The sequence below is a fragment of the Etheostoma spectabile genome, chromosome 17 (genome assembly GCF_008692095.1).
Source record: "Etheostoma spectabile isolate EspeVRDwgs_2016 chromosome 17, UIUC_Espe_1.0, whole genome shotgun sequence".
NCBI lineage: Eukaryota > Metazoa > Chordata > Actinopteri > Perciformes > Percidae > Etheostoma > Etheostoma spectabile.
This window is the reverse complement of record NC_045749.1, coordinates 21,821,543-21,830,118: the sequence shown is the minus strand read 5'-3', so window position 1 is coordinate 21,830,118 and position 8,576 is coordinate 21,821,543. Positions and strand designations below refer to the sequence as shown.

The window sequence follows — 8,576 nt, the reverse complement described above, 5'->3', positions numbered from 1 at the left end:
TTTGCCACACACAGCTGCTACGTCCAAACCCCATGTCTGCCAGGCTGGTACAGACTGACAGGTAGGTCTCCATCCCAGCAGCTAGTCACTACCAAGGACTCTCTGCAGGGTTTTGTTGGCCTTTGATTGATGACCACTGGTTGTCCATTTTCTTATGTCGGTCACAAAGTTCAGTGACTTTGTGTGTCTAATAATAATTTACATTTCGCTCAAACTGAATCAGACTTCAGTATTGTAACGGCTCAGCTTGGATATACCAAGGAAGTTAATTAAAGGACTATGCCAAATAGTTCATAGTAGGAGTGTCACAAATTTAAATTGAACATCAAGTGAAGAAGATCTGCGATTGTCCCAGTAATTTTTTTCTCTTCTGAAAGAAAAACTGACGTAGCTTAGTGGTAGCCTGCTGCTGCACTTTTGGGATCCCATGGCCTTCTGCAGCGCAGGGAGCATTTTTAAATCTTTTTTTATACCATTTATGTTAAAAACTCACGGAAGAAAGTAGTACCGTTTGTGATGACGTGGGCTCGTAAAAGTAAATGAGAATTTAAGTCATTAAAAAAAAATCTTAAGTTATTTAGAAATTAAACGGTGAACAGGGTGAATCTAGATTGATGATTAATCGTGCAGGCCTACCATAGAGCCCAATTATAAAATGATTAAAATTGTGTACAGCGTGGTACAAACAACGGTTTTTGTCTCCATAGTTTATAAGTCTAGTTCTTGACTATTTTCATAAGATTTTATAAGACTTGATAGTCTAACAACAATGTAGCCGTCTGTGCCGAAAACACTGGCTTAAACCTAATCAAATAGTGACCTTAATAATCTAATTGAATTGTGGATTTAGAGAATTTTGACACCCTTAGTTTATAGTGCAGATACAGACAGGAAACATTGTGAGACATTGTATGACATGCAACAGTTGAATCAGGGACATTGCACTTATTGGCGTCTACACTCATTCCCATTCCACTTTGTAAGATTCCTGTGGTTTTCTTTATTTATTTCATGCATACATATGACATCAGTGAGGGTGGTGTGTGTGTGTGTGTGTGTGTGTGTGTGTGTGTGTGTGGTCAGGCGTGTGCACGGATCCAGGCAGGAGGAACATGTTCAGTCAATCGCTCTGGAACAAACAGGTACGACGCTGGAGGTTAAAACTGAACTTTCACGAGTACAGCAACGGTGTAACTTCTAGTTAGGATTTCAGAGGTCAGAGGTCAAAACACAAAACCAAACATCCCTGGGAATTTAAAGGTGCTTTTCACTTCAAGAACCAAATCAATTGAATTAAACGGATCATCTCATTCTTATCCAGTGGAATTTTTTTTAATGGGTTGCTAACATATTTACAATATCAAAGGTTATTATATAAATTGTGTGTACACATCTTCCACAGAATTTATGAAAGAGGGTTGGTGGGAAGACAACTGCATTTAATATCCGCCATAAGGTTACATGACACTCATTTAGCATTTTTTTTAAGTTACAGAAATCTTAATGTGAGTAAAGGTGTATTAATTAATTTCATATCATTCCCAATCTGATAATCATAAAACACTTAGTTTGTTACACATAACGGAATCGAGGACCCAAATGCAGAGATGAGACCGGAAGGCAGAGAGAGAGTGTGTTACTAAGATTTATTAACAGGAGTCCAAACAGCACTGGGATCACAAATACAAAAAAAACGACACAAGGGAAAAAAACAAGTCCCAAATGAGTGAAAAGTCAAAAATCCCCCCCAAAAAATTAAGTCCAAAGAGAAAACAAAAACCAGGAACACAGAAACTGGGAAAAAACTCACGGGAAAACAACGCTTAAGGGAAAAATGCAGAAACACCAACAGGAACAGGCCAACAGCTAACACTAAATACACAGGGTAACAAGACAAGAGGGATGGGAAACGGGTAGAAAACATCAGGTAATCACAGGAGCGGGAAAACACAGGAAGTAAAACTAGAGATAAGACCAGACAGACCCAGACTTCAAAATAAAACAGGAAACCGAACATACAGCCACTCGGGGAACACAAGACAGGACCAAGAACACACGACCAGGGAGGAAACACGGAGAATTAACAGAAAACAGAACAAAGAAACCAAGTTTTTTAATTTTTTAAACCAATCAGACTTACTGAAAGTTTTAATTGAGTTTCTATTTTACAGAGTGACAGCATCCTGTTTACCATTTGTCTTTTTTACTTTCCAGTGATGCCCAAAGGAGCTGTGAATGACAGAGCCATCAGCACACCAAAAGGTACGATTCCAGGTCCTATTTTCAGACTTGGTCTGGGGCTGACACCTCCGGGTCGGTGGTCCATGTGCTCGTGTCCAACCAAATTCTCTTTGGTTGAAGAAAAGCTGGTGTTACTGTCATGAGGCTGTTTGCCCATCAAAGAGTTTCCACAACACAAAACAAACAAGAAATGTCCAGCTGGCAGAACTTTGGAAGCAGGCGGGGTTGTTTTAGCTAAAGGCCCTGGCCCACCAACCTGACCCGGTCGGTGACTCGAGTCTGGTCGGTGTGTTTGGCCGTCGTCCGTCGCCCTTCATTTGTCCGACCTGACTTGCTAGATCGCAGGGCGGGATGTCGGACTCAATGACCAATCAGAGTAGTGGAGTGCTAACCGGACATGGCGAGGGATGGGTGACTCTCAAAATCTGACAAATCTTTTAAACTGACTTTTGTGGATCTGAAATGAAGACAGATTCAGCAACTGCACGGCCTATTCTATCTTAAAATGTTTTCGGAAACACTTTTATGTGAACTATTCTTGTGAAATATGAGATTGTATTCCAAAAGAGCCGCCACGACAGTCTGGTTTCAATCACCTGCCGCTTGTCATTGTTTGGGCGACAATACAGATAAGCGCCGCCTTCTGTCGTGGAGACGTAGTATGTCTCGCGCATGCGCAGAACGTACACTCATGTCACTTTGGTGTGTCCCGAGGAAGTTTTTTTTTGACCAACTCGGGGACACTGGTCAGTCTGACTGATTTTTCTGCTCCAGTCGGCCGTTGGGTGGGTGTGTCAGAGCCCTAGACGCTTTGGTTGCATGTGGTTGCTATGACACTGAATATCAGTGGCGGAAAAAATGTTCCCGTTTCCCTCCACTGTGATTGGACTGCTGGGTAAAAAGTGTTGAGTGCAAGTGTTAAGTTTTACCTAAAGCATTAATCAGCATTCAGTGACCAGAAAAAAAAAACAGGATAGGAACATAGGGCCTCGTCAAGCTGCTGCATTATGTCAATACGCCGCGCTCCCATTGCAAATATTTAACCCTTGTGTTGTCCTTGGGTCAAATGTGACCAATTTGTAGATCAGAATTATGGGTTTCTTTTAACCAAATTTCCCCAAAATAACATGAAAGCGTGGATGTACGTTGTCTGGAAGCCACGTAAAATTAATGATTACTTTCATTGAACTGTAGGTGTTTTTTTTTTTCAATTTTACAGCATTTGAAACAAACTGCAATCCACTCAACATCCTATGAGCTTAACTACGAGTCCAAATAATCCACAATTTCTGGGGGTTTATTAGCAAACAAAAAATAGGTATTATTAAAAAGTGACAAACGTTTCAAAAAGCGTCAAAAACATTGGAGAAAAAATAAGTTGATTTGCAATTTTGACCCCGAAGGACAACAAGTTCACTCTCTGGTAAGACAACACAAGGGTTAAAAAAAAATGCTGGCCTGAAGAAAAACTCCTTTGGTGCACACACATTGTTACTAGGTAGAGTGTATTCTGTGCTCTGTGGCTGATTTAATTCATCTAAAGATAACTTCCCCCCCATCGATGGGTTGTAGAGGTAGCTAGGTAGAAGTAGGAGTGATTGTGTCCGACGCAGTGTCACACTCCCCGTCTGTGTGTTGCAATCCGAACTTCTCTATTCTTTGGTTTGAAAGATGGGCCACGGGTTCATTTTACTGCGTGGGGGTGCTTTGTGTCAAGTCAAGTCAACTTTATTCTAATTACACAATATGTGCCAGACATACAGAGCAATTAAAAACATCTTTATCTCTGACCCACGGTGCAATGAGGACACATAAAACAAATATAAAAGATGAAGAATATAGGATAAGACAGATACAATATACATTTAAAAAATATAAGTAATATGTACAACACAGTGATGAATTCCAAATAGTGCAAATATAAGGCAAAATCAACGGTAGAGAAATGCGCAATATAAAAGCAAGAGTTCCTGAGTGTCTTCTTTTATATAAAGTGGCTAGTGTTGATCCTGATGGGGGGTTCAGAGTTCTTGGGGGCAGAGGTGAGGGGAGGGAGAAAGGGGGAGGGCGTTGAGCCTTCTGACAGCCGGGGGTGTGAAGCTGTTTCTATATTTGTTGTATATCATGACATCATTTAGGGAAATATCATATTTAATAACTTTCTTTCAAGAGGGAGATGTTCAGATGGATATCATTCCCATGTCTGTGTGTTAAGAGCCAAGAAATAGTTAGCCTAGCTTAGCATAAAACAGGAGGAACCCGCTAGAAAATACACACCTCCCAACAGTTTTAAAGCTCACTGATTAACACACTGTCTAGTTTGTTCAGTCTGTTCACAAACAGAAATCTAACATTTGAGTTTTTTTTTTATTTTATTATTTAACCTTTATTTATCCGGTAAACTGTTGAGAACCATTATCCTTTACACAACAAACATGACCTGGCAAGAGGCTACAGAAATAGATATGAACATACTGTACAACTTTACATAGTCAACACATGACACATGAACAAGCAACTGAATAAAAAGGAAATAAACATACTGTACAACTTTACATAGTCAAACGCATGACACATAGAACAAGCGACTGAATAAAAAAGACAGTCAACGAAGAAAGATAAGAATAAGAGCTTAAATATGGGTATAAATATGGTTCATGATTGTCAGCAGGAACAAGAGTCAACATGTAATTTTGGAGGTTTTGCTTAAGGTGGAAATTGGGCTCAGAGATGTAAGTTTCAGGGTATTTTGTAGTGTATTCCAGTCATGTACTGCTGCAAAGCGGAAGGCATTACGTCCAAAGGTAGTAGAGGTAGGAGGGGTACTAAATTTAATCAAATTACTCGATCTTGTGTAAGGTGTTATAACGGCATGAAGAAGAGATAACAAATAGGGAGGTGTCTTGCCCAGGATCGTCTTGTATATAAAGAGAAACCAGTGATGTAGCCGCCGGGTTAAAGGGAGGGCCATCCCACCAGGTTGTACAGGTCACAATGATGAGTGTGAAAGGTGCATTATAGCAAAACGAATGGCTGAATGGTAGATTGTGTCAAGTTTTTTTAGGGCTGTGTTTGGTGCCATTTTGTAAATAATATCACCATAGTCCAAATTGGCAGTACTGTCATCTTAACAAGGTTGCATTTGGTAGCATGAGTAAAGGAAGCTTTATTACGGAAAAGAAAGGCTAGTCTAGCTTTGACTTTTGCTTGAAGGTTATTGATGTGTGTTTTGAATGACAGAGATGAATCCAACCAAATACCTAGATATTTATATTTATTGACGTACTCCAAAGCCATACCGTTCATACAGGTGATTGTAGGTGGAGTCTCGGTGATCGTTTTCGGCTAAAAAGGATACTTTTGTCTTATCTGGTATTAATACGGAGTTGAGTTTATCAAAGAACGTTCTATATTGGTGAAGCTGAGTTTAGACTAGAAGCCGCAGAATTGAGAGAGGAACCACTGAGTACAAATGGTATCATCTGCATAAGATGAATCCGAGAGGTTCCAACAGCTCTGGCTATATCATTGATGTAGATAGAAAAAGGGTTGGGCCAAGATAGAGCCTTGAGGCACACCTTTAGATAATAAGTGGGTCTGACATAATATTTCAACCTTCAATTGTTGTACACGGTTGTGAGATAATTGGCAAACAGTCACAGCTAGAGGATGACAGGCCAATACTGGAAAGCTTGTGTAAGAGGATACTATGGTCAACAGAGTCAAGGCCTTGGCAAGGTCTATAAAGGTGGCAATACAGATCTGTTTTGCTGTCTAATGCTGTAATTACATCATCAGGACCTTTGTGGTGGCTGTTATGCACCCTGCCCCGTCCGAAAACCAGATTGCATGTCAAATATTATATGCTTTTTATTCAGGAAATCATTTAACTGTTTTTTGTACGAGCTTCTCCAGAACTTTGGCAAGACATGGTAGGATAGAAATTGTCGATAACAGTTAGGGTCAGATTCAGAACCTTTGACCTTATGTGTTGCAGATTTTATTTTTGTGTTGATACTTTATTAGAATCTTATCTGTCCTCCCTGTAATCCAGGTGTCACGTCATTTAACTTTCGATGAAGGATTCAGCGCAATCTTCAGTGACAAAGGAACAAGTAAGTATTTAATGAGGATAAGAAGCTCCTTATTAAAAAAAAAAAAAAAAAAATCAGTTGTGTGTCTCCGTCCAGACTGCGAGCTAACAGGTTTGGAGTTAGCATTTGCTTCCAGGTGATTTTAGGTTGACATGAATCTGTCTGCTGTGTCCTCTCAGGTCTTGTCGGGGAGACCAGTCTCTCTTCACGTGAGGTCAAATGAGCAGCAGTGAGTACATCACTACTTATTTAATGGCTCCCACACTGTACAGTTGTAGTTCTTCAAACACTTTTGAATGTAGTTAAAATGGTATATTAAACTTTTTAAGCCATCCTTAAAAGGAAAATATGAATATGTCTACTAGTACTCTAGTGACTGAGTCGGGCTAACGCACATTTTGACGGCATCACCTAGATCATCGGGTGCGAAAACTAACCAATCAGAGCCCAACTCTCCATCCCTGCTGCGTTCAAGCAATCCTAACAAAATCATAACAATGAAACAAGCACTGAAGCGATTGGTATTTTTACATTGGCATATCTGTAACGTTATAATATTCTCTTATCTAGACATATTGGAAATTGAGATAAAGACAATATTTTGTTAATAGATTATGAAGTAAAAATTTATTTCAGAATTGTTTTAAAACCCCAATAAGTCACTGGTTAGTTTGACCCGAGTGACCCGAGAGGATCCCGAACGTGAAGACAAACACGGGTTAGGTTGGTTCAAGGACCCCCAAATTACAAACAAAATATACCAAATATATTTTTTCTCTCTCCAGTGGTATCTCTCCATGCAAGTAGTTCTGGTTGTATTCCTCAATTAAATTGTATAAAAAATATAGTATCAATTCAAAACAATAGTTATCTGGAGACACTTTACAGATAGAGCAGGTCTAGACCACACTCCAGAATTTACAAGGACCCAACAGTTACTAGTTTCCTCCAGAGCAAGCAACAGTGCGACAGTGGTGAGGAAAAACTTCCTTTTAGGAAGAAACCTCGGACAGACCCAGACCCAGACCCAGGCTCTTGGTAGGCGGTGTCTGACGACCGGTTGGGGTTAGATTGAAGAGTGGCAACAACAGCCACAAAAAAGTAGTTTGTAGTAGTTCTTTGTAGTAGTTCATGGCATAGCAGGGCACTGTGGGCATTACAAGGCCCAGCAGGACGTGGCAGGGGACAGCACAGCGTAGCAGGACGTAACATGGCATCGCAGGAGCTAGCGGGACCATGGCGACAGCTGCTAACATGCATGTTTGGAGCCTCCCTGATCCAAGGAGACATGCTGGGCAAAAAGAACATAAGGACCCACCCGGGGAATGCTCTCAGTGAGTGACATAGCAACTCAGTGGTACAGCATGGGCAAGCATTTCTGGACATGGATGCACAAATGGAGATAGAGGAGACTCAGTGTGTCAAAGGAAGTCCCCCAGCTGTCTAAAACTATTACAGCGTATCTAAGAGAGACAGAATAAAGAGAGAGCCTGGCCTCTAGTAGTGGAGATATCTTCTATGAGATTTATGTCTACAAAGGACAAGGGAGGTGCATTTAGTTTGTGGTGCCCACAGTACTGTTTTTCTGTTTGTAGCTTGTTTGTCCCAGCATTACGTTACACTGCATGAACGTGACGTGTGTTTTATATTCCATGTGTAAGGTGTGTTTAGGAGTCGTTCTGTAGGAACGGTATTATTCAGCTCTCTTGTGCATGTGTGCAGAGCTCCCGGACTAAGGCGTGGAACGTGCAGTCTCCTCTCCACAAGAATAAGAAAGTATCCAAAAGTAGTTACCCACAGTTCTTCTGTCTTGTTTTTGTCTTTATTCAACTACTCCTACTACTCACTACTCTACATATTAATTTCAATGTGATTGATTGATACTCTCTCATGCTTTCTAGTTGATATGTTTATGTTACTGTTTGACTTTTTATCTTTTTTTTGTATTAAAGGTGACGCTTAACTTCAGGATATTGTGTGCTGCAGATTCTTGCACGTGTACACTGTAATATGTTGTCATAACAGGATTTGTCGTAGTTTTGTGCCAAGATATTATTCAGCGTCCACAACTTTTAAGAGTCAGATTCATGTGAAATATTGCAATCTCCTAAAAAGAGCCCAAACTCTCATCCAGAACTGGGCAACTTAACTTGTGAGGAGCGTTGTATGGAACCATCCACATTATTTTTTGCAATTTTGGTTGATGGAACCCAATGTCTGATTTAGAAACTTTTGAAAATG

General features: G+C 40.3%; 2 long non-coding RNA genes across 2 annotated transcripts; both read left to right on the top strand.

Moving 5' to 3' along the window:
* Window positions 1-2,264, top strand: LOC116705756 (uncharacterized). Its single transcript, XR_004336020.1, has 3 exons — window positions 1-61; window positions 1,084-1,142; window positions 2,215-2,264. It is a non-coding gene; the product is annotated as an uncharacterized LOC116705756 (long non-coding RNA).
* Window positions 2,265-6,305: 4,041 nt separating this feature from the next.
* On the top strand, window positions 6,306-8,104 carry LOC116705755 (uncharacterized). Its single transcript, XR_004336019.1, has 3 exons — window positions 6,306-6,356; window positions 6,515-6,564; window positions 8,058-8,104. It is a non-coding gene; the product is annotated as an uncharacterized LOC116705755 (long non-coding RNA).
* The last annotated feature ends 472 nt before the right edge of the window (window positions 8,105-8,576 follow it).